Below are 16,547 nucleotides of genomic sequence, written 5' to 3' on the forward strand. Positions count from 1 at the left end.
GATATCCCTTATCAACTGCAATTTTATTTCCAATTTTAACATCAATGTATTTATGAGAATCAAATTTGTCTTATGAGCCATACTGCCTCAAAATTTTTCTCAGTCTCAGCAGGTTGGATTAAATCTTAACCAGATTACAACCTACAAGTAAATATTGTATAAACTGCCATGGATTATGTACTCTAGGCTTCATGTATTTGAAAAGTTGTAAAGTTTTATTTCTTCTGTGTTCTTCTATATGGTAGTTTCATCCATTTCTGTAATAAAAGCATATCAGCTTTTATTACATAAGAATTGATTATAGCACTGTTATTTACTTAAGTAGCATTGTTCTTTCTCTTAGACTGTGCCATCATGAGTTGTGGAGAATCTGCTGATTGTGAGATGATGGTACTCCATACAGAGTGTATTCTAGATTTCTCCTCTTCACTGTCATCACTTTCCAATAATATGGGCAACAGGAGTATGTTTATCCATGGGAATATCCCTCCTAAATTTTGGAGACATACCCTCATTCTTTACTAAGCCAGAAATCCTTAAGGCTAATATCTCTCAGTACTAGTTATTTATATATCTTAAGAAAAATATTTACTCTTCTTGACTAACAATGAGTAAATTAGATACTGAGAGCTATTTGTTGTACTTCCACCATTGCTTGTGCTTAGTCGCTCAGTCTTGTCCGACTCTGCGATCCCATGGACTGCAGCCCGCCAGGCTCCTCTGTCCATGAAGATTCTCCAGGCAAGAATACTGGAATGGATTGCCGTGCCTTCTTCCAACCATTGCTTGGGAGTAACTTAAACTAGAAGGCACATTTAGAATTACAGGGCATCAGGTAACAAAAGTTAAGTTACTGCTTCTGTGCTTTAATAACAAAGATATCTTGTCTCCAGTATCTAGAATAGAACATGACACACAGAATGCACAAAATATGTTTGATGGACAAATGAATGAATGGACAGATAAATCTGTGTCCTGTGTGTAGTTTATACTGTACTCTTCTCTTGGGATGGCTTATTGGAAAGATCATGAACACGCATTGCAGACTTGGAGATCTGAGTTCAAATCCTCTCTCTGCAGAGTTTAGGTCTCAGGCAAGTTTCTGAACTCTTCTAAGTCCTAATTTCCTCATTTGTGCAACAATGGTTACTACTACTTAAATAGCTTATTATGAGAATTCAATGTGATGAAATATTAGATGGCATCTAAAACATAGTGAATGATCAGCAAGCTTAAAATTCCTTTACCATAAACATAAATATATGTGTTAACAGTAACTGGTAAAACAAACATGTGAAAATCTGTCCTGCATACAGCAGTAGAAATGTATTTCTCATCCATGTGAAGTTCAGAATGGCGGGCGAGTCTCCTCTAAGCATTTATAAAAGTAAAGTTTCTTCCATGTTTGGGTTATGACATGTTCAACATGTAATCATGATATCAAGCTTCCTGAAAGGGGCAAAAAATGGAAGATCACTCAATAGAAGTTTTATGCATTTCACTTCCATTCACATTCCACTGGCTAAAACACTGCAAAGCCACCAAACTACAAGGCAGCTCATGAAATGGAGTCTAGCCCATGAGGAAAAAGAAATTGGTTTGATGAACAGCCAGCCAGTCTCTGCCACATTTGGTTTCTGAAATAACCATTCTAAGTCTATAACCATAATTAATGAATATCCTGGATGGTTTATAGAGCAATTTTCAAAACAGCATAGTTTAAGTCCAGGTATAAGTAGCAGAAGAGTAAGTTACAATAGTTATCAATACTAATTGTCTTTTCTCTTTTTCACAGATACTGTTTTTATAAGGTATGGGGCTAGATTAGTGACACACGAGAATACCTGAGGGTTAAGTATGTCACTAATCTGATGCCACGTGCAAAGGGGATACTTAAAGTTCTCTGGAAACCTCTCCCTTGTTTTATTGGCAGGCTTTTTTCCCTACTATGTTACTAGAATGTGAATGAAAATTTTTTCACTGATATTATCATGCTCTCTGTTAGACAGCTAAGTCTGTTAGCAACTTAATACTTAAATATTTAGTATTTCAGAACCCTTGGGTCTGAACACAGAAAGTTTTTAATTTTTTTTTAATACGTGTCATGGTGTGTATGTGAACTTAGTCACTCAGTCATGTCTGACTCTTGGCAACCCCGTGGACTGTAACCCACCATGCTCCTCTGTCCATGGTATTTTTCAGGCAAGAATACTGGAATGGGTTACCATTTCCCCCTTCAGGGATCTTCCTGACCCAGGGATGGAACCCAGCTCTCCTGTATCTCCTGTGTTACAAGAAGATTCTTTACCCACTGAGCCATCAAGAGAGCCCACAGAAGGTTATTGACCACAATCAAATAACTGCTTGTGGGGCATTGACCTAGAATTCAGGTTCTGATTCCAAAGCAAGATCATACATATTATTATTTAGACTGCAGCTAAATAAAGGTATGCAATAATACCAATAACTCCATATTTTAATCCCAGAACCTCATTTTAGGATATAATTTTGACTTCCTGAGATGATGTGCCTTTTGGCTGTTTCAGAACCTGCTCTGAGAGGACTGAACTTCTTAACACCACAGCTAGCAGTGAAATAATGACAGTAAATTTCCAACCTTCACCTCAGTAATCACCTCAACCCCTTCCTCAGTTATCTCATCTAAATACAGTTCTGTTCCAGAAAGTTTCCCCATCTATTTTAAAATACAACTTCTACTAATGAAAATCCTTTCTGGGTCAACTGTAAGGATTCAAATCTATACCCACTACAAAGCCCTTCAACTGTTGTATTTGCAATATTTCACTAAATAATCCTAGTTTGATTTTTTTATGTTAAGAGGTAATTCAGTATCAGAATTTTTCTATTCACCTTTAGTTCCTAAATAAAACTATGGCCACTTTCAATTGCAAATACTATCTCAATCAGAAATTAGATTTTAATCAAAACCCTGAATTTGATGTAGAATTCAAGCCTTTTTTAGGCTGAAAACCTGTATGGGGAAAACAGCTCAGCTTCTCTATTTCTCCATCTCGTTTCCCTCTTGCACCCCACAAGTCAGTCTCGGGGTGAAGAACAAAACAGTTCTTATCTAGCTTGTACTGTTGTAATCCAGTTTTGCACTCTCTTGGCCTGACATACAGAACCCCCCTACCCACTAGGACTTGCAGGACCCAGTGCAAAATGGAAATGCTGGCGCCGCTGTAGAACAAGAATGAAGAATTTTAAGAGAGCAAAGGAGAGTTAAACCAAGCACAGTCTGTGTGCCCGAGACGACACAGGTCACTGGCCCATGACCTGTTTGTGTTTCAGGTCAGCTGTCCAGGGGCTCTTTGGAGAGTTGCTTCCGGACTTCTCTAACCGCAGCACCTACAATGTGGGCGATCCACCTTTTCTCTTAGCTGCCTACTCCTACTCACTCTTCAGCTTCAGTTTCCTCAGCCCTATTGAAGTCTCCCTGTTGGGGTCCTCCCAGCCTCGGCAGAGGTCTCCTAGGCAGGACTCAAGATGGCTCCAGCCCACTCCTTCTCTCCTGCGGTGCTTCATCTGGTCTTTGGGAAATACTCACCTGTTGACCATTCTCTCCCTTGTGGCTCTGCCATAGAAACAGTTGGGCAACCTGATTCCCAGTATCAACAGAATCCCCTCAATGCAGGGAACGAACATATCCCAGGCTCTGCACTTGGTCCCACGGAAGCCCATGGATGCCCCTCTGGCATGAGCTGAAGAAGCATTCTCTATCCCTTCCCCACTAGAGATGGTGAGTTCAACCTTCCCCAGTACAATCCATACACAGATGTCCTCTGTCTCAACTATTTGATATTCTTAAAGTGAACAAGATCATCTGAGTTATAGAATAGGTTTTGAATTATTTCCTTCTTAATAGTTACCTAACTTGAAATTTCACCTTTTTTTTTTTTTTGGTATTTGTTAAAATTTCAGTTTTAAATGCCTATTAAAAAGCATATTCTCTCTGTAGGATAAATATCTGCTGTTTCCTACTTACATGTGTGCTTGTGTGTTAGTCATTCAGTCGTGTCTGACTCTTTGCGACCCCACAGACTGTAGCCCGCCAGGCTTCTCTGTCCATGGAATTCTCCAGGCAAGACTACTGGAGTGGATTGCCATTCCCTTCTCCAGAGGAACTTTGCAACCCAGGTATTGAACCCTGGTCTCCTGCCTTGCAGGCAGATTCTTTACCATTTGAGCTACAGGGATGTATAAAAAAATTATCAGTTGTTACCAAAAAAAAAAAAAAAATTGTATTGAGGTTAATAGGTGTTCAAGGCACAAAATTAATTAAAAGAGTATTTTCTGTACATTTGCTTGTATTTATGTTTGACAAATATGTGACAACAAATTGCCTTTTTCATACATTGTTATCCATATTAATGATGTTAAATATTTAGATTCTAGCCTTTGATTAATTTCTCATAATTTTTCCTTAAAAAATTTAAAGTTGAACACTATGAAATTTCATCCCTGAAGAGTTTATAAAGTGTAAATATGCCACAAAATCCAAAATAAAAATTTGGAAGTACAATTTGTATTAAAAATTGGTCACTTCGACTAAGTTCCATTGAGCCATGAAAACTGCTGGATATGGGCACGAATCTCAAATTAGATGTATTTATTTTTTTAACAGTGTAAATCTGCCTTGATTTTCCTTTAATGTCTGTGATTACCAAAGATGACTTGCCTTTCTTTGTTCTGTATCAAAATATAAAAGATTTAGAAAATGGTTGGGCTTTGGTGTCTAGGTTAAATCCCTTAACTTTATCTTGCTCCATTCAAAGTATTATTACAAGCCTTGAGTGTAGAAGTCAGAGAATAACAGTTTACTAAACATATGTCACATGTACCTATAGAAGGTTCTCATTCTATCCCTCTTGCCTTCTGAAAAGTTACTTCCTTATAGATATCTTCTGCTAAATATCTGGCTTTACATGACACCAGTTATTTGATATTTAGAACTCTTACTGATGAACACAAGCTTCTTTAGATGGCTTGCAAGGAAAAGTTTATAAAGAATGAAGAAAAAGCTTACAAAGAATGAAGCAAGTCTCCAACTTTTGTTATTCTTCATGTACTTTCTCCTTAATGATGGGTCATCGTAATGTCTTTTTTGAAATCTCCAGTCAGTGTTTCACAAAACATTTGAGTATTTGCCTAGTCCATGGGCTTCCCTGGTGGTTCAGATGGTAAAGAGTCTGCCTGCAGTGCGGGAGACCCAGGTTGGATCCCTAGGTTGGGAAGATCCCCGGGAGAAGCAAATGGCAACCCACTCCAGTATTCCTGCCTAAAAAATTCCATGGGCGAAGGACCCTGGCAGGCTACAGTCCATGGGGTCAGAGTTGGACACAAATGGCAGGCTAACGTCCACGAGGCAGGCCTAGTCCTAGGTTCTCCTCTGCTGAAATGTTTTACACCTCAAATCATACAGTTCACATTTTAATACTCATTTCAACTTAATTCCATAAACACTTATTCACTCTATGTAAAGGTATAGAAAGAGATATGAATACAACCCAGTGCCTACCTTTAAGATGTTCTGTTCTATTAGGAAACCAGCATAAATAAGCAACCACAATACAAACAAGTGTGATAATAGAAACATATATAAAGGGGTAAGAAAACACACCATAGAAAAATGAACAGTGGGATGGGACAGAACAAGTCAGGTCCACCTAAAGAGAGGTTAATGACATTTTAATTGAGCTTTAAAATGAGGTTAGGGATCACCTGGCCGCCCAGTGGTTAGGACTGGACTGCATTTCTTTGCCAAGGGCCCAGGTTTGATCCCTCGTCAGAGAATTAAGTTTCCACAAGTCACACAGCCTGACCAAAACAATAAAAAATAAGTAAAATAAAATGAGGTCCAGAAATTGACAAGGCAGAAGGAGACATTCCAGGCAGTGAAAGGAACACAAAAGCAAGAGAGGGTACCATTAGGAACTCCAGAAAAAAAAAAAAAAGGTGCAGGGAAGGTTTCAGTGACTTAAAAACATTTGAGCTGGGCTTGAAGAATAATCATGAGAAAACCCGAGTCTATATTTATGTAAGAGCACTGGAGAGGTAAAAGAAAGAAGAATCTCCTGATTAATTTCTGATGTAGAATCATCAGGGCAAAGGGATAGTGTAAAAAAGAGGAATGAAGGATGATGTCCAGAATTCTGCCCTCCTGACCGTGGGATGAGGAGTGTGTGTGTGGGGTGTGTGTGTGTGTGTAAGCATGTACACGCTATGGTTGTTAGTGCTTATTTTGGGGAGGAGGGTTGTCAAGAGGCAAGGTTATGAGACAGAAAAGAGAAAATGGACCGTTTTTGGTATTAAATTTGATGTACACATTTCAGACTTTCAATTAGATGTGGTAATAAATACAGTGGCTAACATGATTGTGTTAAGCACTCTATAGGAATTAGCTAATTTAATATTAGAGGCATTTGAGAATATGAAAATATGGTGGTCAGACTAGAAGACTTGGTCTGAAGCTATGGGTCTGCATCAGAGCATGGGTAAGTGATAAGGCAGCGGTGTGATACTAAAAACTGAACCTTGGCAAACAGTAATACTTGAGGGCAGAAAAAAAAAAAAAACAAGGAAAAACAAATAGCCAAATGAATAAGGAGAGAAACAGAAGTTGTAAAAGCCAAGGTTGAGAGAGTTTCAAAAAGGGGGAGGGAGATGTATCTGCCAGTGGAAATGCTGTCGAGGAGGGGCAAATAAAAGAGAAAGTTTGATAAGTCCCTGTTGAATTTTAGAACTGGGGCATCATTGGTTATTTTTATGGGAGTAATTTCATGGTATAATGGGAATGACAGCTTCAAAGAGTTAATGAGGAAATGGCCAATTGAGGAAGAGGGGATAGTGGAGTAATGGAAACAGAAACTAATATTTATTGAAACCTACTATGAGTTGGGCTCATAGTAGGCTCAGTGGTAAAGAATCTGCCTGCTACTGCAGGAGACGAGGGTTCAATCCCTGGGTTGGGAAGATCGCCTGGAGAAGGAACTGACAATCCACTCCAGTACTCTTGCCTGGAAAATTCCATGGACAGAGAGGAGCCCAGCGGACTACAATCCCTGGGGTTGCAAAAGAATCGGACACAACTTAGCAACTCAACAACAACAACAACTGGGAACCAAGGAAGTTCCCCTCTGGCATTTTGCTTAAGTGTAGCAGGTCACTGTTTTGAAATATTCACCTTTGTTTTCTGGATTATGACTCCCCTAGCTCTTTCTTGACATTTACAGAGCTAGAAGATCATTGCCTCAGGAAAGAGATGTTAGAACAGATTGATAAAGAAAGGCATCCTTTCCTGGCTTTTTAGTTTCTGAAGTCTAGCCCTTTGGCAGAAATGGAAGCTCTAGGGCTTTAAACAGCAGACTTGGGAGACTGCGTGATGTCTAGAACAAGGCCTCACTCACTCTGTGCCACCTCTAAAGTGCTCCTCAAGCTAGCAGGAGGAGATGGGTGGGTTTCTGGGGAAGGGCCAGCCCAAGTGGGAAAATGAGTAAATAACCTGACAGTCTTCAGGATTCCAAAGAAAGACAGTTGTGTTTCTTTCCTCGTGAGATTCTAGATGGATGGAAAGGCCAGGGGTTGTCTCGTCCCTATGGTTAATGTGTGCATTCAGTCCCCACAGAGCCTCCAGGTGGGCAGCTTGACTTGGACAGCAACGCGATTCCTGTCTGACCAGGATTTCTGAGGTCTAAGCAGACATACGAGATCCCCGTGTTCAACTATAAGGTGGGATTCGCACTGCAGTTCCAGCACATCAGCAAATGACACTGAGGGGACCAACGGGTAGCTCAGCAGCAAAGGGCAATTGAGATAACTGACATCTCAGAGGATGCCAGTTTGTACAGCCAAGACCAATAGCCCTTTCTCTTCTCGTGAACTGATACCACGGAAACCAGTCTCCCCAGTGCCTTTCCTCCAGGACTTCTTGACAACCCCAGGCAGAAAAGAAATTTTTAATTACTCACCCTAATGGAGACCCAATATTGAAATATAGTTCAGTTCTAGAAACCCTTGAATTTGGGAAATTAAATTCATGCATTTCTATTCTACCGTACTCTAATCATAACCTTCATTACAACTTCGTTAAGTAGGAATTGCCATTCCCACATTACAAGTGATGAAATAGATTCAGAGACAAATGACAAATTTCAAAACAAAATTAAGAAATTTTTCTAGGCTAGCAAGGGACAGAACCAGAGCTCACACAGGTCTGCTTTACACTGAAGCCAGTGATCTTTCTGTCAGATCATTTCATATTTTTCAAAAAGTTGGACAGAGAAGTGAAATAGTAGCCAGAAGGGGATCCAGGGTGATGAGACTTTCTTTTTTTAAGAATGAGAGAAATTAGACAATATAAATAGGAAAAGGAAAAAAGAGCTAATTGAGAGAAAGAGATTGAAAATGAAGGAAAGAGGGGATTATTGAAGAATGTTTCAAAAGGATATGGGAGGTGAATAAAGATAATAGTACCTACCTTGAATGGAAGGTAGATACTTCTCCAAGATAAGAGTAAACATGGAAAGGATTTGCGTGGATAGAGTTTTGTAGACAGGTGGGGAAATTTTGCTGGCATCAGTGCTCCATGACCTGAAGGAGGAAAGGCCAAGTGCAATACTTGTAGGATGCATGTAGGATGAAAACTGAATCATAACTTGCATTTTAGTGCCTTGAACAGAAGGCGGTATATGTCATACATTTGATTGAGTTCCTTCAACACTGTAGTGGCATCATGCCCAGATCTGCAACCCCTCCTTTGAGGACTGAAGCAGACATTTCTCCAGCTGCTCAGAATGTTGGTCATTGACACTTCTTAATTAAGTCCCCTTCCCAGGAATTGTCTACTGAGAGAGCAGCTTTACCCCAGATCTCACTCCCTTCCCAGTGACTGTTCCTTCTGGGATGTAAGGGCTAGCCCCTTGCCTCAGTTCAGGACAAGCCTATAGGCCCATCCATATCCCCAGACCTCTCTACTGCTCACGCAGCACACCACCCCCCACCCCCCCGCAACACGCGCGCGCGCGCGCACACACACACACACACACACACAGAGGATTAGCTGAAGTCTTCATTGTGATCGTGCTGCAATTCACTGTGCCAAATCCTGCTTTCTTCACCCCCGCATAGATCCCCCCAAACTTCCTACAGGCACTTAACCCATTCTCAGTCCCTGTGTTGGGGAGCGTGTCTGCTCCCCTTGCGCCAACAGAGAACTACTCTGCAGATGTGGCCTGTGGTTTTCTGGTTCTGGCGTGAATTTTATGAGCAAGCTCACTTGCCTGCAGGCTTAAACGCACATTTCTGACTTGTACTAATATAAAGTTGCTGTTTTCTTCTCCAATACTTACCTTTTGTATGTATTCTTCAATTGGGATCCAAATTCAGAAGGAGAAAAAGGAGTTATTTTACTCTCCGAAACCAGTGGTAAAGAAACTTTTTTTTTTAGTGTTCAGGTGGCTTTGCAGGGTAAGAAACAGCAAGAATGACAAGGAATGGGAAAAATAAACATCATGTGGAACATAGGATAGAAAATGTCCATGAACTTCAATCCTGTTTGCAAAGTAGTTCCTACCTAAGAGAAGGAATGACTCACAAAGGATATCTACCCAGGCTCCCAATCATTAGATTTAAATCATTGTTCTTTATTCTCCAAATTTTGGGCTTAATTCAAAAGGTTCGTGAAGAACCAAGAATGTTGGCTCTGTTACAAAGTAGAACTACATCAGCTTTTTGCTAAAATCAGTTTTATCTTTAACTTAATTGCATTCTATTAGCACAGGATAAGTATGCTAAATGGATATACATATCAAAACATCTATTATAGCTTTGCCAAAGTGATGGTAAGAATGACATTATTTTTATTAATGCCTATTCTAAAATTACTTTAATTTGACCCCATTTTACCCCAAATTACCTTTTGAGATAATTTTTCAGGCTTAGTCCCAAGTTAAGGATGGCTCTGAAACTTTTTCCATAGCAAGAAATTAAATTAGGCAAGATCTTATTTGTTTTGAGAATGAATAAGACTAAAAAGGGACTTCCTGGGTGGCTCAGTAGTAAAGAACCTGCCTGCAATGCAGGAGACATGGGTTTGATCTCTGGGTGCAGAGGATCCCCTCGAGGAGGGCATGGCCATCCACTTCAGTATTCTTGCCAGGAAAATCCAAGATTAACAAACCTGTACCTTTTAGACTGTTGCAGGAGTCATATGTGACAGATTTAGTATTTGATATAATTGTACTTTTGATATTCGTTTTTGTTACTCTACAAACTAACCAGGAGTAGCAAGTTTTCAGGAAAGTATGTATTTGGCTTTTCTTCTCTGTTTGGGTCAATGTTAGGATTTCTAAGGTACCTTTAATGATGGAGTTAATCATTGATGAAGTGAATCCACCAGCTGTTTGTTGCTTGCCAGTTGTATTGCTTATCAGTAATGCTATCACCAGTTTCCTCTAAAGCATGATGATTTTTTACCAAAATGGAAGCTGTGCAGTTGTAATTTTTCACCTTTTATAATAGGATTGTGGAGTGCAGGAAATGGAGCTGAGAGGTCTTCAGCTTTTCCATCTTACTGTAATATTCCTTCACCTATGAGGTGAAGAATGTGTAAGATAACAGAATGGCTCTGCTCTCAGAGGTGATGATGGGTTTGCTCTGAGCTATTGACACTCATACCTGGGCCTCTCGTGATCAATGACACACAATTTGGAGACGGCTGACTGGGGTTAATGGTGCAATCTGTGGCTTTGGAACAGAGTTCTTCTCTATGTGAAACTAATTGGCCCATATGGGGATTAAACTGGTAACAGTGTCCTCATTTGTCAACCCATCTATTCAGCATTTGAATCTGGTTACGTCTGAGTACTTTCCCCAATTCAACCAATGTGTTTTCAAATGATGATATAAGCTCAGAAATAGGAAGAGGTAATTGCTTAAAATATACAAGCTTCTTATCAACCCAAATCACCATAAGAAAGTCATTAAAAATTAAATAATTATCCTATTGCCAGTTATTCTTAATTGCATATCCCAAGCTGTGGGAAACAGAACAGGAGGTAAGCCTGCTTCTCATTAAGTACCTTCTATGTGTGTGTTCAGTTGCTCAGGCATGTCCAACTCTTTGCAGCCCCACAAGCTATAGCTCACCAGTGTCCTCTTTCCATGGGTCTTTCCAGACAAGAATTCTGGAGTGGGTAGCCCTTCCTTTCTCCAAGGGATCTTTCAATCCAGGGATTGGACCTGAATCTCTTGCATTGCAGGTGGATTCTTTACCATCTGAGGCACCAAGGAAGCCACACTTTTCACATAAAAACAGGTCTCAAGTTGTCAAATTATGCTATGGTAGAGCCTGCAGCACAGTGGAAGTAAAAAAGTCAGACTTATTAAAAAAATTAGAGTAAATGTTTATTACTAGGGGTTAGAGGATGGGGGGATAAGATAGATATTATTTAAGGGTACAAACTTGCAGAAAAGTGCTAAAGATCTAGTGCACAGTGTAATGAATATAGACAACAATATTGTACTATCTTTATATAATGTGGTAAATATTACTACAAGGGTGAGCATATTACAGCATATAAATGTATCAAAGTAACACATTATAAGCCTTAAATTCACACAGTGTAATAAGTCAAGTTTATAAAATTTAAAAAACATAAAAGGGAAAAATATATAAGAAATTAAAAAAAAAAAGTTTACATAGGAGGCCCAGGGGGCTGGATAACAATGAGCCAGGGTGTCAGAGTGACCACATTTACATGCAATAGAAAAGCATTTCTAACCCTCAGTTAGTAGTTATCTTTCTCTGCCAAAAAAAGATTTTTAAAATAAGTGAACTTTAAACAGTTGCAAAAATAGCAAGCCTTTCCCACAAAGAGTCATAAAGACCCAAACCTAAGCAAGTTACAGAGCAGTGCTGTCCAACAAGAGTGTGAGAAATAGAAGAACATTCTCACAACTTTGACAAAGAGAGAAGAGTTATGTGGATTGTACTTAAAAACTAACTTAGTTTAGCACTATTGACCAGGAGTTTTCACTGGCTCCTTAGTGAAGAGAAATCTGAATCTAACCTCAAAACTCTAATGTCTATATTAAAAAGTTTCCTTCAATTTTTAAGTAAAAATAAAAGACACGTTTTTCACCAAGAACTTTACTGAACAATGTGTTCACTGTTTCGTTCCACTACCTTCTGCCATTTTTTCAGGCAACTTCATAATTCCATCTTCTCAAAACTTTTTATCTTTTTGAGCAAAGAGCTGTTCCAGGTGCCTTTAATAGTATTTGAGGGAATTGAAATTTTTTCCATTAAAATAATTTTGTAAAGACTGAAATATAAAATAATTAGCCTCCAACTAATAAAAATAACTGGGGGTAAAAAAAAAGACTGAAATAAATGGAAATCCATAGATGCAATGTCTGGTGAGTATAGCAGATGAATCAGCACTTTCCAGCCAAGCTGTAACAGTTTTTGCCCGGTCATCAAAGAAATATGTGTCTGGTGGTATCCTGATGGAAGATTATGCATTTTCTTTTGAGTAATTCCGGGTGATTTTCATCGAGTACTGCCTTCAGTTGGGCTAATTGGGAGCAGTACTTGTTGGAATTAATTATCTGGTTTTCCAGAAAAAGGTCATAATAGAGGACTCCCCTCCAGTCCCACCATAAACACAACATCATCACCTTCTTTGGATGAAGATTGGCCTTTGGTGTGGTTGGTAGGGGTTTTTTTTTAGCTTTTCCCATGATCTCTTCCATTCCACATTATTGTACAGTATCCACTTTTCATCTTCCATCACAATTTGTTTTTTAAATAGGGAACATTTTTGTTATGTTTAAGTTGAGAATCACATGCAGAAATATGATCAAGAAGATTTTTCCCACTTAATTTATGTGCAACCCAAACATCCAAGCAATTAACATAACCAAGCTGGTGCAAATGATTTTCAAAGCTTGATTTGGATATTTAGAGTATGTTGGCTATCTCCCACATTGATTGTTCGCAATTAATCTCTCGATTTGATAGTTATCAACTTCAACTGGGTCTGCCAGACCGTCGACCATGGATTCAGTGAGAAATCTCCTGCAAAACTTCGCAAACCACTTTGGACACCTTTGGTCCATCGCAGCAACTACGTTGCACAAATCCTTTTTTGCATTTCAGTTGTATTTTTTACCTTTCTTGAAATAATAAAGCATACCATGCCAAAAATATTGCTTTTTTCTTCCTTCTTCTATATTAAAATGACTACCCAAAAATTCACCAATTTTGACAAGTTTTTTTTTTTTTAAAGCACTCTTATATGACAGTTGTCACAATACAATTGTTTTGAATGAAGTTAAAGGCATCTGAGTGCTACTAGAACCAGCTTATGGAAAACAGCAAACAAACTTTTTTCCAACCCAATATTTATAGGACTATTTAACTCTGCTTATGTCAACATTTGAATCTATTACTGTTTTCAAAAATTCTTAACTAAAAAGACTGCTGAGATAAATATGCATATAGGGTATATGCAGTCTTGTTACAGGGCTTCCCCGGAAGTAAAGAATTCACGTGCAATGCAGGACACGCAGGAGTCGTGGGTTCGATCTCTGGGTTGGGAAGATTCCCTGGAGGAGGGCATGGCAACCCACTCCAGTACCCTTGGGGTCGCAAAGAGTTAGAGGCAAATGAGCAGCAGCAGCAACCTTGTTAGAGCAATCAAAATTTTAATTCCAAGAGGAGACAAAATCAGCTCAGTGCTTCGCTCAGAAAAGAATGTATTTTTTTCATAGTCAGTGTACAACATACTATATTTGCATGAGAAGAAGAGAAAGAGAGAGATTGAACTAATATGTGCAAAATGAAGAGTATTCATGAGACTTTCTTTTTCGTCATGTATTAATTTAATTTAAAAATTGCAAAACACTGTTTTTGCAGCAAGTACTTAAAGCATGTGTATAGATTGCCCAGTGATCCTAAAGCAAACACTTATGTAACTACCATCCAGACCCAGTAAGAGAATACAAGCATCAACCTTGAATCCAGTGTACTCTTCCCCAACTGGAGCCTCCTCCCTCAAGAGTAAACACAATCCTGTCTTTCTGAATAATCATTTCCTTGGTTTTCATTATTTCCTCCAATTTGTCAGTCCACAACTAAGATCGTTTTGTTTAAGTTTCTCCTTGTTCTCAGTATTATGTGTTTAAAATCCATACATATTGTTGTGAGTAGCTATATTTTTCATTCTTATGGATTTCACTCTGTGAATATATCACGATTTTTTAAGGAGTTTTTTCCATCTAAACTTTCCAGATTTAATGACATGAGGTTTTTAAAGACAATATCTTCTTACTTTCTTTTTAATGTCTGAAGAATCTCTAATGTCATCTTTTTCATTTCTGGTATTGTTTTTTTTTCTTTCTGTGTCTCTCTCTCCTGATAGATTCTCACCAGAAGTTTCTCAGTTTTACCAACATTTTAAATTCATTAGTTGCTGCTCTCTTTCTAATTTTCTCTCTCCTAGTGTTTTGCAAGTTTTATTTAGTGGTTCTTGTTCTAACTTCTTGAGATAGATAATGAACTAAGTCATTTCCAGCCTTTCTTTTTTTCCAATTATATGTAAAAGGCTATATATACACTTTTCTCTAAAGACTTCTTTAGTGTATATCACGTTTGAGATGTGGTCTTTTCATAATCTTTTAGTTCAAAATAATTTTTATTTGTGTTCTGATTTTTCTTAGAATTTTGTTTCTTAATTCTCCAAAATATGGGAACACACTTTGTATGATTTCAATTCTTTAAAAGTTATTGATACTTGTTTTGTGTCCTAGCTTTTTTTATATCAAGGTTTTTTTTTTTTAACTTTTCCTAGGTTGATTAATACTTCTAGCTTAGAAATATATTCAGAACTTTAATATAATCTTTTACTGAGTTCCAAGTTTGTTTTCAGTTCAGTAAATCTGCAGCACATATGTGTATGCATATTTATGAGCCTAACAATTTACAGATAAATTGTTATATTTGTCTTATTAATGAATATCATTTTGCATTATTTTGCCATTTGATAAGTAACTCCTTTTCCAGTGACCCACCTTCCAATAGATAGTATGGAAAAGGAGAGTTTCTTATGAAGATAAAATATTAATTAACTGTATAACATTTGATTCTTCTTTATCCTTTAGTTACATATGGAGGTTAGAACCTTGGCTGCCGTGTTACACTTGTTAATAGTATGTGATATAAAGGGTAAAAGGCTAATCCTGGGAGTGCAAAGTGAGGGAAATCATTAAGAAATACCTAGACAGAAACTTGGATTGAAGAGAGGCTTAAATGCAAGGAACCACTACAAATACAGTAAATATAAAGAACTCAAGGGGAGAGTGCTGACCATGTACAATTTTAAGACTGTTCTTGTCCAACAGAGCAAAAAGATATATGTAGTTTGAGATCACTTGCTTATTAATTTCTTCAGAGCATTAAGGAAGGAGAAGCTTAGGATTATTAGTAAGTCTTCTAGAAAAGCCTGCAAATATATATATATATATATATATATATATATATATATATAAATTATAGAATGAAATGGACAAAGGATTGAAGACTTGGAACTTTGGTTTGAATTCAAGTTTTACTATGTACCAGCTATGTAAAATTGGGCAAATATGTAATGTGACTTCCATTTTGCAATCTGTAAAATGGAGATAATAGTAACATATATGAACTGGGCAAGTCCACTTATACACAGATTTTTTTCACTAAATACATACTGCAGTATTACATGATCTGTAGTTGGTTGAATTCTGGAATGTGGGTTTTTGACTGTGAGGAAGGTGGATGCCCCTAAGCCCTGAGCTGTTCAAAAGTCAACTGTACTTAATGTCAGTGGTTGACAAGAGGGACTCATCAGTCTGTACTTGGTAAATTACAGGCCAGAATTCTGGGTTACAGATGTATTGCCTTAGTTTCATATACGTACTTTTCTAAAAGTTTTAACTAACTGTCATATTTTAGAATTTGAATTTCTAGTTTTTTTAATCAAGTTTATTCAAGTATTAGTTACATAAAATACAATTCTCTGTTTTAAGTTTGCAGTTTCAAGAGACTTACACAAACTTATAGATCTCTGTAACCACTGCCACAGCCAAAATAAAGATTATTTCCGTCACTGTGCAAGTCTCCTTTGTGCCTCTTGGCGGTCAGCCTCCCCACATTTCCGCAGTCTCAGGTAACTCTCTACTTTCAGTAATTACTGCTTTGTTATGCTCTTTTCTAGAATTTCACAGAAATGGAACGATACAAGATGTACTCTTTTGTATCCAGCTTCTTATGCTCACCATATTGCTTTTGAATCACCTATGCTGAGTGTATTGATTGTTTGTCCTGTAATACTGCTGGATGATTGCCCATTGTATGGCTGTAGCATGATTTGTTTATTCATCTGTTGATTGATACTGTAGTTGTTTCCAGCTTTTGACTGTTATGAATATGTACATTACTATATAAATCTTTGGACATATGATTTCATTTCTTTCTGGTAAATATCTAG

Source organism: Odocoileus virginianus, chromosome 11 (assembly GCF_023699985.2).
Source record: "Odocoileus virginianus isolate 20LAN1187 ecotype Illinois chromosome 11, Ovbor_1.2, whole genome shotgun sequence".
Taxonomy (NCBI): Eukaryota; Metazoa; Chordata; class Mammalia; order Artiodactyla; family Cervidae; genus Odocoileus; species Odocoileus virginianus.